Here is a 12,183-nt window from a genome sequence, read left to right on the forward strand (position 1 = left end):
GAGAAGGACGGTTTGCAGTTTCTATCTATCTATCTATCTACCTATCTATCTATCTATCTATCTATCTATCTATCATCTATATATATATATTTTTTTCACACCCAAGAATTTTATTGACTATGGCTCTGGGCCTGGCAGGCCCAGCTCATAGCCCTGCAACTATGGCTGGAGGACAGTGGTTCCATACAAAAAAATCTCAGGGCACACAGTACCCCCACAAAGCAACACTCTAAAGATTATTATAGTTGGGAGATGGGAGGGCTGAGAAAAGGCCAAATCTTTATAAATAAACATCCAGTGAAAATGACAACTGGAATTCATCCCTATACACAGAGCACTCTAGGGCAGGTAAATGGGTGGGGTTGGCCAGAAGCTATCATCCTCACTGGTTGGGGGACCTGGATGGGTGACGATGAGTGGACCCAGATGTCCACAGCACAGGGAGTGTGGGGTAACAGATGATGGGCACTAGGACACTGAGCCCATTTACAAGACCAACTACTTGGGGGGAGAAGAGGGCAGCTGCCCGGTGCATGTGTGTCAGGCTGTTCATTCTGGAATGAGGAGAGGGTGGTTTTTACAGCATAGTCTGTGGCTGGTTAGAGAGGGGCTACTTTGTGGAGAGGATGAGGGCGACGATGAGACCATAGAGACTGTAGAGACTCAGCACCTCAGCAAAAATGAGGATCAAGATCATGCCCACGAATAGTAGGGGCTGCTGGGCAGTGCCCTGCATGCCAGTGTCCCCCACAATGCCAATGACAAAGCCAGCTGCCAGCCCACTGAGACCCACACTCAGGCCAGCGCACAGTTGGAGGAAACTCCCGTAGACTGATGCCTTCATTCAGGGAGTTGGCGATAAGGACTGCCACCACCAGGCCACAGATGGCAATGAAGCCAGCCATGACCCCTGGGATAATGGACTTCATGATCAGCTCTGGTCGCATGATGGACATGGCCACGATGCTGGTGTCACTCTTGGCGGTACCATAGGCAACACCCAAGGAGCTGAAGACCATGGCAGCCGAGGCACCCATGATCACGAAAAAGGAGGCATACTCGGGGCCAATGCTCTTGACCTCGGACATGTCTGTGGGTAGGGAGGGGGCGAGCTCAGCAGGCTGAGGTGGGGGTGAAAACAAGCTGGGTGAGGTGGGCAAGCAGCGGGCAGAGAGTGTGAGGCCAGCGATCAGACAGTGGCGAAGGCTATCCTGCGTGTGTGTGTGTGTGTGTGTGTGTGTGTGTGTGTGTGTGTGTGTATTGGTTGATTGATTGATTTCAGAGAGCAAGGGAGAGGGAGCGAGCGATAGAAACATCAATGAGGAGAATCATTGATTGGCTGCCTCCTGCATACCCCCCCCCCACCCCCACCACCCACTGGGAATTAAGCCTACAACCCAGGCATATGTCCTGACTAAGAATTGAACCGTGACCTCCTGATTCATGGGTTGATGCTCAACTACTGAGCCACACTGGCCAAACTGCAATTTCTTTTATTCACTTGAAGTTAAGGAGGGACCATAAGGAAGGTTACATGGAGGTTGGAGAAAGCCAGATGGGGATTGGATTACAGGATAGCTAACAAGATTATGTGCTCTCTTGAGGGTGGTTACACTAATTTCAAAAGTGTGTTAACCTAAATGCACAAGAACAAGGAACAGGGCTGCTTACGGCAAAGGATCAATCTTTCACTAGAAGAGTTATATGACTGGGGCGTGACTATCTACATGATCTGCCCAGATAGGGATTTACAATCAGATCCCCCTGTGACTACTTTCTGTAGAGTCCCTTTTTCATTTACCCAACCTGCATAACAAACACATAATGTATTCATCACTGTCCGGAACTCAAGGTAGCTAAAACTAGCCCTGCGTGTGTGGGCTTGATTCCAAGCAGGGGGCATGCAGGAGGCAGCCAATCAATATTAATGTTTCTCTCTCATCAATGTTTCTCTCTCTCTCTCTCACTCTCCCTTCCTCTCTCTCTAAAATAAAAAAAATATATATATTTTTTTAAAAATCAGTAAGACTTGAAGAACATTCTCAAATGGTCTTACCTCACCAAGGGAGATAAGAGCCTCTGCTCACCAGACAGAGTGGGCTTGGGGAGAGGACAGCCTGACCCAGCTCAGCAGGACCTGCCTGTGCCTCTGCCCCACCAGGACCTGTTCCTGTCGCCCCCTGCACAGCTCTGACCCCCTGCCGCCCACCCGTGGTGGTCTTCCCCTCCCTGCCTGCGAAGCAGACAAGGTTTTACCTGGCAAGGTCATCTACATGGCTGCTAGTAATAACCTGTGTGAAGTCTCAACCACTCAGAAGAGTATTCCTTAAGTCCAAAGATTGTCACCTCAGTTTTTAGGCGGCTTCTTTGCCTGTCCCTCCCCTGGCTCTTGGTTTTGTCTGAGATAAATACAATGAACACAATAGGAATGTATGTCCCAAATCTTTGTGTTCCAAGTAGGCATCAGGAGGGTGACGGGCACCATATGCCCACACACTTATTAATAACAATAAGAGTAACATGGCTGTCCCCAGTTACCCCAGTATCAGGGCTGTGACCAGTAGGCTGGAGATCAATAGACAGATGATTTGTATGATTTGCCCCAAACCCAACTCTGCTTGGGAGCACTTCCTCTGTGACATTCCTGGCTCCAGACCATCCTCCAGGTCTGAGCTGCCCTTTCTTCCAGTCTTTCCCAATAGTCCGGGCTGACAATTGATTTCATTTCTGGGCACCCCTCTCCCCCAGGCTTATCGTTCTGTAACGTGACTCTCCATCTGTCTTCTCCATTAGACTGGACTTAGGGAGGAGCTCCACTCTGCACAGATGGGCCCCAAGGAGGCCATGTCCCTGCAGCATGGGATGGAAAGCTGAGGGTGCATAGGCCGAGGCTGTACATGCCCTAGGAAGGAGGACAGAGCTGATGGAACAGGAAGCCAGGCCTCTTCATCTGGGCCCACCAAGGTGGCTTTTTCCTGAGCTCTCTGCCTAGCTGCACATGTGACACCTAATGGCACTGATTGGCTGGCTAGGAGCCCTGATTTGCCTTCTGCACTGACAAAACCAGGCAGTGTGGTCAGGGCCACCAGCGGAAGCGTGACAGATCATGGGGAGACTAAATCTGACACATGATGACATGGAGAGGGTAGCAGGGGAGCTCGTCATGGTGACTGAGGTCTGGGTTCCTGCTGGTGGTAGGCACCCCAGCAAATTCTTCCAGGCCTGAGGGAGAGAGCCAGCATGGACCTACGATTGGAAGGGGCCCCAAGGGCCAGGACCTTGGATATTGTGTCCCACTCTGAGTGAATCCAGGCCACAGGTGGGACAGAGCCAAGCCTACAGAGATCCATTGGTCAGGGTCCAGAGACTCACCCTGGGACCCACAGGGTCTCTCTCCTACAGACCCAGGCAGCAGTCCTGGGTGGGCTTTCCTGACCCAGCCCAGCAGGGCCTCTCTCGTGCCTGCCCAGGGCTGGGGACCCTAAGCTCATTTTCCTTCTTCATTGCAATCAGCCCAGCCTGCAAGGATGTTCTCTCTGGGCCGGGCTGACACAACTGCTGTTGCTGCTGCTGCCGCCCGTGCCACCCGCTGTGGCTGAGAGGTTAAAGCACTTTCGTGCAGAAGGGCTGGGCAAGTCTGTGACCTGTGGGGACGGCCTCCCTGAACCTCAGTTTTCTCATATGTAAAATGGGGATAATAATAGTACCTGCCTCATAGGCTCATTATGAGGATTAAATGAGTTAACCCATGAAAAGAGCTGAGTGCCTGGCATTTACTAAGTGCCACTCTAGCTACTAGAGTCTTCACCTTCATCTAGCTCTCCATCCCCACCAGGATCAACCCAGTTCAGCCTTCTTACCATCTATGGCCCAGAGAACTCTCCCGTCCTTCACTGGCCACCCTCCTGTCCTGCCTCTTCCCGGCCTTCCTCCCCACAGCAGTGAGACTGGGCTTCCTGGACCCAAACCTTTCAAGGGACTACACTCCTCCCTGGCTGACAACCCCAGTGTTTCCAGTGCTCCTAGCCCGAAGCCTAAACTTCCTTCTCTTACAAACATCAAGATCTACAGTAGCACTAGGCAGGGCTTCTCTCTGCTACAGTTCAGCACCAGGTCAGGACTTCTAGAGAAATAGTTGCAGGCACATTCAGCCTTCATCACTTCAAAACTCACTGGGCTTTAAAATACCCTCAAAAAGCCTATTTACAAACAAACAAACAAACAAACAAAAATAGAGGTATTTTTTTCTATAAGAAATCACTTTTTTTTAGTTTGGTGCACAGATCCCCGAAACTTTAAATATAGAAGGTAACATTGAAACACAGTTGAGTAGTCAACAAGCCCTGTGTCTCTGGGGCCCAGACCCCCAGCTGCCCAAGCTGAGTTTTTCAATCAGAATGTCTTCAATGTCATGTGATCACCTTGTCAAAATGCAATTTTTCATCAGAAAACCCGGGCTAAGACCTCAGGTCTGAGATCCCAGCTGGGAGTAGCAGGCTTTTGGTCTCTTTCCCACAAGACTGTGTTTCCTAAGCGAAGGGGCGTATCTGTTTTACTCAAGGTGCCTACACACAGCAAGTGCTTATAAAGGTTTGCTGAGCCTGGCCGGGCCAGCATGGCTCAGTGCTTGAGTGTCGACCTACGAACCAGGAGATCACAGTTGGGTTTCCAGTTAGGGCACATGCCTGGGTTGTGGGCTCGATCCCCAGTGGGGGACATGCAAGAGGCAGCTGATCAACAATTCTCATCATTGATGTTTCTCTCTCTCTCTCTCTCCCTTCCTCTCTGAAATCAATAAAAACATCTTTTAAAAACATTTTGTTGAATGAATTGTGCCTTCAAGGGTACCTAGTCCTAAGGCTCCCCACGTGTGGCCTCATTTCACGCATGCCTTTGAGACACTCCACTTGCTTTTGAGGATGCTCTGGGTCCAGATCTTGGAGCCCAGGGCCTGGTCCATGCTGAGCTAGTAGCTGTGTATTCGGCTAGAGGCATTGTTCTCACAGCACTGCCCTGTGTCCCAGCCTCTTCATTTGCCTCTCTGCAGCCACATCCTGATCCTTGTCTTACCAGATGAGATCCTGCTCAGAAGCCCGGAACACCCAAATTCCCCTTCCTCAGCATAACCTGCCCTCATCTCACCACGCTGATTGCGTCACAACCTCTCCTGACCCCTGACTTTTCCATCCTTTCTCTCTTCTTACCCTCACACAGGCCTAGTCATCTCACAGAACTCTTCCCCACACCCTGTCACCCGCACCCCTTCACCACCCCCCTGCCCTGGATCTTTGTCAGGGCCTGACAGCCCCAAGGGGCAGGGGCCCCCACCCACCTGGTTTTCCTATTTCCTGTCTGGCTGCTGTTTCTTTGGTCCTTTGTAGCCTCCCCAGGGTCAGTCCCTGCCCTCTTCCCTGCTTTGCAAACCCTTCCCATTGGGCTTGCATCTGCCAAACCCAGGCTCCAGCACAGACTGGAGACCCAGACTCCCAACACCACTCTCTCCTGTGGTCACTGCTCCCAACACTGGCCTGAAACCAGGGAGTTGCCCTGCTCTCTTCCCTCCCCTCACCCCTCAGATCTTACCAACTCCACCATCTAAACCTCCCCAGGTCAGCCCTCTCCCCTGTGACAGTTTCTTCAAGAATCTCTACCCTTAAGCCCCTGAGCCAAGCTCCTCCGAGCTATCAGGGGGAATGCCCGGCAGCTGCAGCCAGCCCTCCAGGAGGGGCTGAGGTCCCACAGCACAGGGCAGAGTTGGGCTGTGCTGTTATGGAACCAATAAAAGAATGGGTGTCTGGGGCCTAAGTTCCACCAGCACCCAGAAAGTGTCAAGGAGAAGCTGCCCAAGGCCCATGAGGCAAACCACTGAGGGCTTTAACCCCAGTAACTCAGTGCTGGGAGGGATGTCAAGAGGTGTACTTCTCAGGGGACCAGCTCACAGATGGATGACAGGTTGCTGGACAGATCATCATGCAGGACCAGGCCATCATGCCATGGAGGTGGGCAGCAGAGGGTCAGGGCTGTCCAGGGGATGGCTGTGTCGGAAGCTCAGAGTGAGATGTCCCTGACCTGTCAGAGAGGTCCATCACCTGCCCCCAATCAGCCAATCTCTTCGTCTCCTTGACAAGATGAGGAGATACTCTTCCTGTACATTTTTTCCAAGTTTCACTGATCTCAAGTACTAGAAAGTGATGAATAAGTCTGTGGTTTGGCGATGGAGGTTCCATGTAAGATAAAAGATTCTTCCGAATGACACCCCTTCACCACCGTGGTTGGCTCGTTGCTGCTGCCAATAAAAGGCAGGAGGCTGCCTCGAGCACTTCAGAACAGCACGAAGGACCAGGACAAGACAGAATGCGGCCTGCCAGCCCAAAGATGAGCAGCCTCCCCGTCCTGCCCCTTTTCCTGCTCCTGCTTGCACTCCACGCCCCTCGGGCACAGGGGCAGCCCTTAAGGACTTACTCCAGGCGGATCAAGGAAATCGAGGCCATCCTCAACGAGCCGCCGGTGCCTTCACAAGTGAGTAGCCGGGATAAGGTTGGCATGGGCAGGGAAGGGCTGGCAGTGCTCAGGCCAACGGGACTCATGGGCTCGCTTTCTCTCTCCCCCACAGGACCCCTTGGGCTCCAATGAGAAATTCATCCTGAGGGTAAGAGCTCAGCCCCACACTTGGGTGCACTCCTGCCTGGGTGACATTAGACCTGTCACACCACTTTGCCAAATCTCAGTTTTTCATCTGTAAACAGGGTTAGCAGCACCTAGCTCGCAGTGGGGTGTTTGTGAGTTAAATGGCCCGCTGTGCATAAAGTGCCCAGATCAGGGGTCCAGGACATTTCCACAGTCATGGCTATAATACAAACATGTTTCTGTTTTCATTACAAAACGAAAAGGCAGCTGTAGGTGAATAATACCAAAGGCCGTAAGCTCAGCTTTCAGGGGGCAGCCTCTGGACTGGCAGATTGAAATCCCCACCCCACCTCCCGAATATGCCTGCTCCTTTCCTTTCCCTTAAAAAACTGAGTTCTGCTTTCCACACTGACCAGCTGTGGGTATTATCATTCACAATTATTTCTTCTAAAGGGGAACTGTGTCATCTTGAGTGCACGGGGCTGGGGGGGGGGGGGTCAAACCTCTGCTGAGGTTATTGGCTGCCTGCAGTTCCCCTCTAGGCGCTCATAGTTCACATGCTGCGCCCATTTCCATGGAAGGGGGGGGGGAGGGCGTGTTAGATTTTCTTCCTGATTCCTCGGAGCCCTTAATGCAGTCGGAGCATTTACCCTGTTAGCTGCAAGAATGTCCCTTGGCCAGCGCTTTCTCCCCAAGTGCAGAAGGGTCCACTGGTACCCTCTATGCAGCTCGCATGGAGACAGGGGCTCTGGTGGGAGGCGAGTGGGCCTTGCCTGGGCCGTGCTCACACATCTAGGCCTGTGTCCTTTGGGGTATAACCTGGGTGAGAAGGGAATGAGGAGGGCATTGTCCAAGGGTGTCCCTGACAAAGTATTGGAAAACTGGGGAGGACTTCAGCCTGGTCATGGGAAGGACACCTCCTCAAGGTCCCCTTCTTACATGTATTCTTTGTCCCCTTAGAATGAAAACTTTCTGAAGATAAATCTGGATACATTCCTGAGTGCTGCCAATCATTTTTCAGATAGGGGAGACAAAATCAGGACAATTCTTGAGGTACGTGAAGCTGTGGAGCGAGGGCTTTGGGCTCCCCGCTCGGCCCGGTCCTTCCTCTGGGGAACCCCTTCAGGGCCTGCTCCTTTCTCAGGAGAGGCGCTGACGGTCTGCTTTGGTCTCTTCCCACAGGAATTCAAGACAGTCCTGCCCACCCCCACGTCCACGGTAAGCTGCCCCCTATGACGCCCCTGCAAGTGGTGCCATCAGCCACGACCAGACCCTCAGCCTGCATCTGCCTTGCCACCCAGCCTCATCTAATACCACCTGTCCGTTCTCTTCACAGGAAGACCCGATCAGCATCAAGATGGGGAACTGGGGAGATTTCAGGAGGAAACTGAAAGAATATCTCTATGCCCTTAAGAAGTGGATCGGTTACTAGAATGTTCAGTCCGACATCCAGATCCCTCTGGGCCTTCTCACTATAGGAACCTGGGACGTCGAGCAGCAAAACCTCTGAAGACTCTCAGACGTCTCTCACACAGTGCAGGACCAGAGGGTTTTATCTTCTCCAGCAAAGTCCGATGAATTGTTATTTATTTAATTTCTGTTGCAATTATGTTCTCATTTTTATCTATTGAGACTATTTATGTATGCATTTATTTATTACTGTGCAATGTGAATTGTATTTATTTTATCAGAGGAGCCATGCCCTGCTCCTTCTGAACAAGATCAGGAGGGGACTTGGGGACATGATCATTTGTACCTTGGGTTTTGAACCAGTTTCTATACATCTGTGAAAATAAACCACACTGTGAACAACTGCTTTGTTGCCCGTGTCTCAGATTGACTCAGGTCTTAGGTGCTCTCTTGCCTGATAATTTAGCCACCTTCCCCACCCTCCCCCTGCCCCGCCCTGCCCCTCAGGCCTCACTGCTACCAGACGGGGCCCAGAACTCACACCCTGGCAATCTGTGTTTTCTTGGGGAACCAGTTTTAGAAAATGCAAATCTAACCAGGTTGGCTTCATTCTTAATTTTCCAATCCTCTGGGTCTGGACCTTCTCCTTCTCCTTAGGAAAGCATCGAAGGCCTGCGTCCACGTGTGCTGCTCCTTCCTTACTCCCACAGCTACTGATCCCCTCCAGGCTCCAGCCAACAGGCACGCCGTGGCTTCCTAAACGAACCACACACCAGCTTCCTACCTCTAACCCTTCCCCCACACAGTCACCTCCGCCTCGCATGCCCTCCATCCTGACTCGAATGGTGAAGTTCCTACTTCAGAGGCCAACTCAAACGCTGCCTACCTCTGGGTTGTCCACTACCCAGGCTGGACGACACTGCATTCCTTTCCTGACTTGCAGTCCATACATTCAGCAAACATTGGCTGAGCGCCTGTGTCAGGCCCTGTACAGACAGACGCTGGGGACATGGAAGGGGTCCAGGGAGGCTGCTTTCGATTGAGTGGTCTGGCAAGGCCTTCCTGAGGAGGTGACATATAGGTTGAAACCTGAATAACAAGAAAGTGCCAGCCACGTGGCAACTAGGGAGGACAGAGGGAACAACAGCCAGTGCAGGGATCTGGAGACTGAAAGAGGCTGAGAGCACTCATGGAACAAAGGGAGATCTGTGGTGGGGAATTGTGGGAGAAGCCTACCACTCTCCCTTAGTCTCTCTCCCTCCCGCATCCCTCAGGCCCAAGCCCTGTGACAGTGACCGATGACTGCGGGAGGTGGTTAGGGGTCAGGTCAGACCCAGACCTGGTGTGGGAAGATCAGAGGTGTGGGAGAGAGATCAGCACCCGCAGGACCCACCGCAGGAGTGGGGGTGATGGTGGAGAGGACATGCTTGAGAGGCGGATGGGCCTTTTCAGATGTTCTGGGGCTCTCATTGCCCTTCTTATGGGGCAGTCCAGTCCACTCCACATTGGACGGGGATGAATAAGGGCTTGGCCCATGAGGGATCACCCCAAACCTCAGACTCTGCCTGGGGCCAGCACAACCCAGCCCAAGCACAGCTCTGGGCTTTGGCCTGAGTGGTGTTCAGTCATCCGTCTGGGAGGGCTGATGACTCCCCCTGCAGGTCTATCAGTTTTACATCTTTCCTCCAAGCCTACCCAGACTGTCCTTAGCTCCAGGTGTATAAGCCCTGTGGCCACAAGGGGACAGCAAAGCCTCATGGTCCAGAGGAGGGCAGGCTGAAGGCCAAAGTTCCCTCCTCCCACTTCAGCAGAAGAGTAGATTACCTCAACCAGGAATTTTATTTTTCATTTTAGCTGTGAAAATATTAGTTTTTCACTGGGAGGAAAATATGAGAGAGCATATATGCTCTTTAACTGAAAAAACTTAGACATACAGACAAGCAGAGCAAAGAGAAACTGCCAGGAAGGCAAGTGCCCAAGGAGAGAACAGAGAGGCATCGCCAGCCCATACCACCATGTGAAGCCTCCTGCTCCAGGAAGGGGCTCTTCCCTCCCACCCTGGCCTCGAATCCACACTTGACTCAGTTCAGCAAACACCCCAGGATCCTCCATGGCTTACTCAGGCTGGGGCACTTGTCCAGTTGGCCCAGTGCAACGTGGTGGAGGTTATTATAAACAAGGTGGTGGCTGAGGGCTGTGGATCTCGTCGGAGGTGCTTCCCACAGGAGGTGATGCACAAAGGAGAAAGGAGTAGGAGTCTGTCAGGCAGAGAGAGGCGCAGAGAAGGGTGCCAGGCAGATGGCTGGCACTGGGGGCAAGGATGTGGAGGTCTAAGAGTTCAGGGCAAGCAGGGGCTTAGGAGAGTCTAGGCAGTTTATAGGGCCAGCGTGTGGGTGCCAGGAGAGGCCGGCCCCCAGAGCACCCCAGGTCACTGCCTTTGCCCCTAGAGGACCGCCACCCTGGGCCACAGGCAGCTTTGGATTTAACCAGGTTCCCTTCCCAATTTCTCCCTCCCTGATCCCGCCTGGCCACTGTGGAGACCAGGAGGTAGGATGGGGCCATATCAGGGATAGGATGGTTGTGTTTAAAGCCAACAGGAAGGAGCCAGGGCAGAGGGAGAACGATGCCCGAGGAAAGAGGGCCCAGCGGAGCAGGAAGGGATTCCTGGGCCCATGATGGGAGCGTGGGAGAGGCAGAGACAATGTGGCACAGAGTGGAGGGTTGAATGGATTGTCATCGGGAGCTGGGCCTCAATTTCCTCTTGGAAATTTTAGGTCAGGCTAATGGAGGTGAAGATGTATCAGGCAAAATTGCTGTTGCTCTACTGAGCTGAGGAGGGACTAAGAGAATCCTCTCAATGACCCGATGAAATCTATTATTACCCCCACTTTACATACAGAGAAACTGAGGCACAAAGATATTAAGGAAGTCTAACTCCAGAGCCTCTGAATCCTTAAACCACAGTGCTTTGGCCAATGCCCACTGAGGCTGAGGAGCCTTTTAGGTCTGGCCCAGGGCCCACCTGGCATCTCCCCTTGATTGGATCCAGAGGTACCTGCTGGCTCCACAGACTCCTGCTTCCAGCCCTAAGGACAGCAGCCCAGCCTCGGTGCCTCAGCTCCAGCCCCCATTTACCAAACCCCCATACATTCATCATCAAATTCCTCTACATGCCATTTGTCCCTCCCCCCGCCCAGCACAGTCCCCATCCCCCCACACCAGGGCTTAGATCCACAGCTTGGCCCCATCCCCACACCTCATGGGGCTTATGAGAGGGACCACAGCCTCACAGCCATCACCTGCCTTGCCTGCAGTCAAGGCCTCCTCCCTCCCACCTTCCCAAAGACCCCAGGCTCAGCTTCTACCTCCAGCCTTGGCTGATGCAGACACCTCGCTTCTCTCCCAGGAGCACTCCCTGCTCCTGGGGGTCCATGGAATCCTAGTCTGAGGCCTCTCGCCTTTGCAGAGAGGCACACTCCACCCCGGCTGCCCCTGGGGCTTCTTTCAGCTGACACTGGGGACTGTCTTGCTCTGCCCTGTCCTGGAGGACAGGGGGGCTGTGCCAGAGCCCACCCAGGTGCAGCCAGGAACAGCAGACTGTGACACTGAAGATGTGCACCCTGAGGGGGCTTGTGTCAGAGAGGCGTGGGGAGGGAGGCCCCCTGGAGGGGAGGGAAGGCATGGCCAGGGCAGGGTCCGAGAGACAGTCACAGCACAGAGTTGTAGGAGCACCTGGGAGTGGGGAGTGGGCTATGGACTCAGAGCGCTGGGAGTGAGGGCCCACACAGGTGATGGTGGTGGGTGTTCTTCCCACCTCCTTCCACAGACTCTGCCCCGATCCCTGCGGGCCAGGCCCGGCCCTCCTGAGCATGGATAATAAACAATGGACAGCCACTGCTGCCCTTCGGAGGGGCTGTGAACCCACCCGCTTCTCCCTGTTCTCCTCAGGCTGAGGGCTAGACTCAGTGGTTACTTGCTCCTTCCAGCCAGGACGGGAGTCCCCTGTCCTGGTATCCTCAGTTGGCTCTTTCCAGGAAAATCCACATGACTGAGTCATTTCTCAAGTCAGCCGACCTTAGCTCATCCAGGCTGCCCTGCAAGGTTTGCTTCCTGCGGCTGGGTGTGGGAGGTGCTGGGGTACTGGGG

At 53.2% G+C, this 12,183-nt stretch overlaps 1 long non-coding RNA gene and 1 pseudogene across 1 annotated transcript; one reads left to right on the forward strand and one right to left on the reverse strand.

Annotated features, from left to right (window-relative positions):
• Positions 1-610: 610 nt before the first annotated feature.
• LOC103286957 (V-type proton ATPase 16 kDa proteolipid subunit c-like) lies at positions 611-1,088 on the reverse strand (annotated as a pseudogene).
• Positions 1,089-7,592: 6,504 nt separating this feature from the next.
• Positions 7,593-8,066, forward strand: LOC103290134 (uncharacterized). The gene is made up of 3 exons (XR_008556255.1): positions 7,593-7,680; positions 7,810-7,845; positions 7,964-8,066. It is a non-coding gene; the product is annotated as an uncharacterized LOC103290134 (long non-coding RNA).
• The last annotated feature ends 4,117 nt before the right edge of the window (positions 8,067-12,183 follow it).

This window comes from Eptesicus fuscus, chromosome 6, assembly GCF_027574615.1.
Source record: "Eptesicus fuscus isolate TK198812 chromosome 6, DD_ASM_mEF_20220401, whole genome shotgun sequence".
Taxonomy (NCBI): Eukaryota; Metazoa; Chordata; class Mammalia; order Chiroptera; family Vespertilionidae; genus Eptesicus; species Eptesicus fuscus.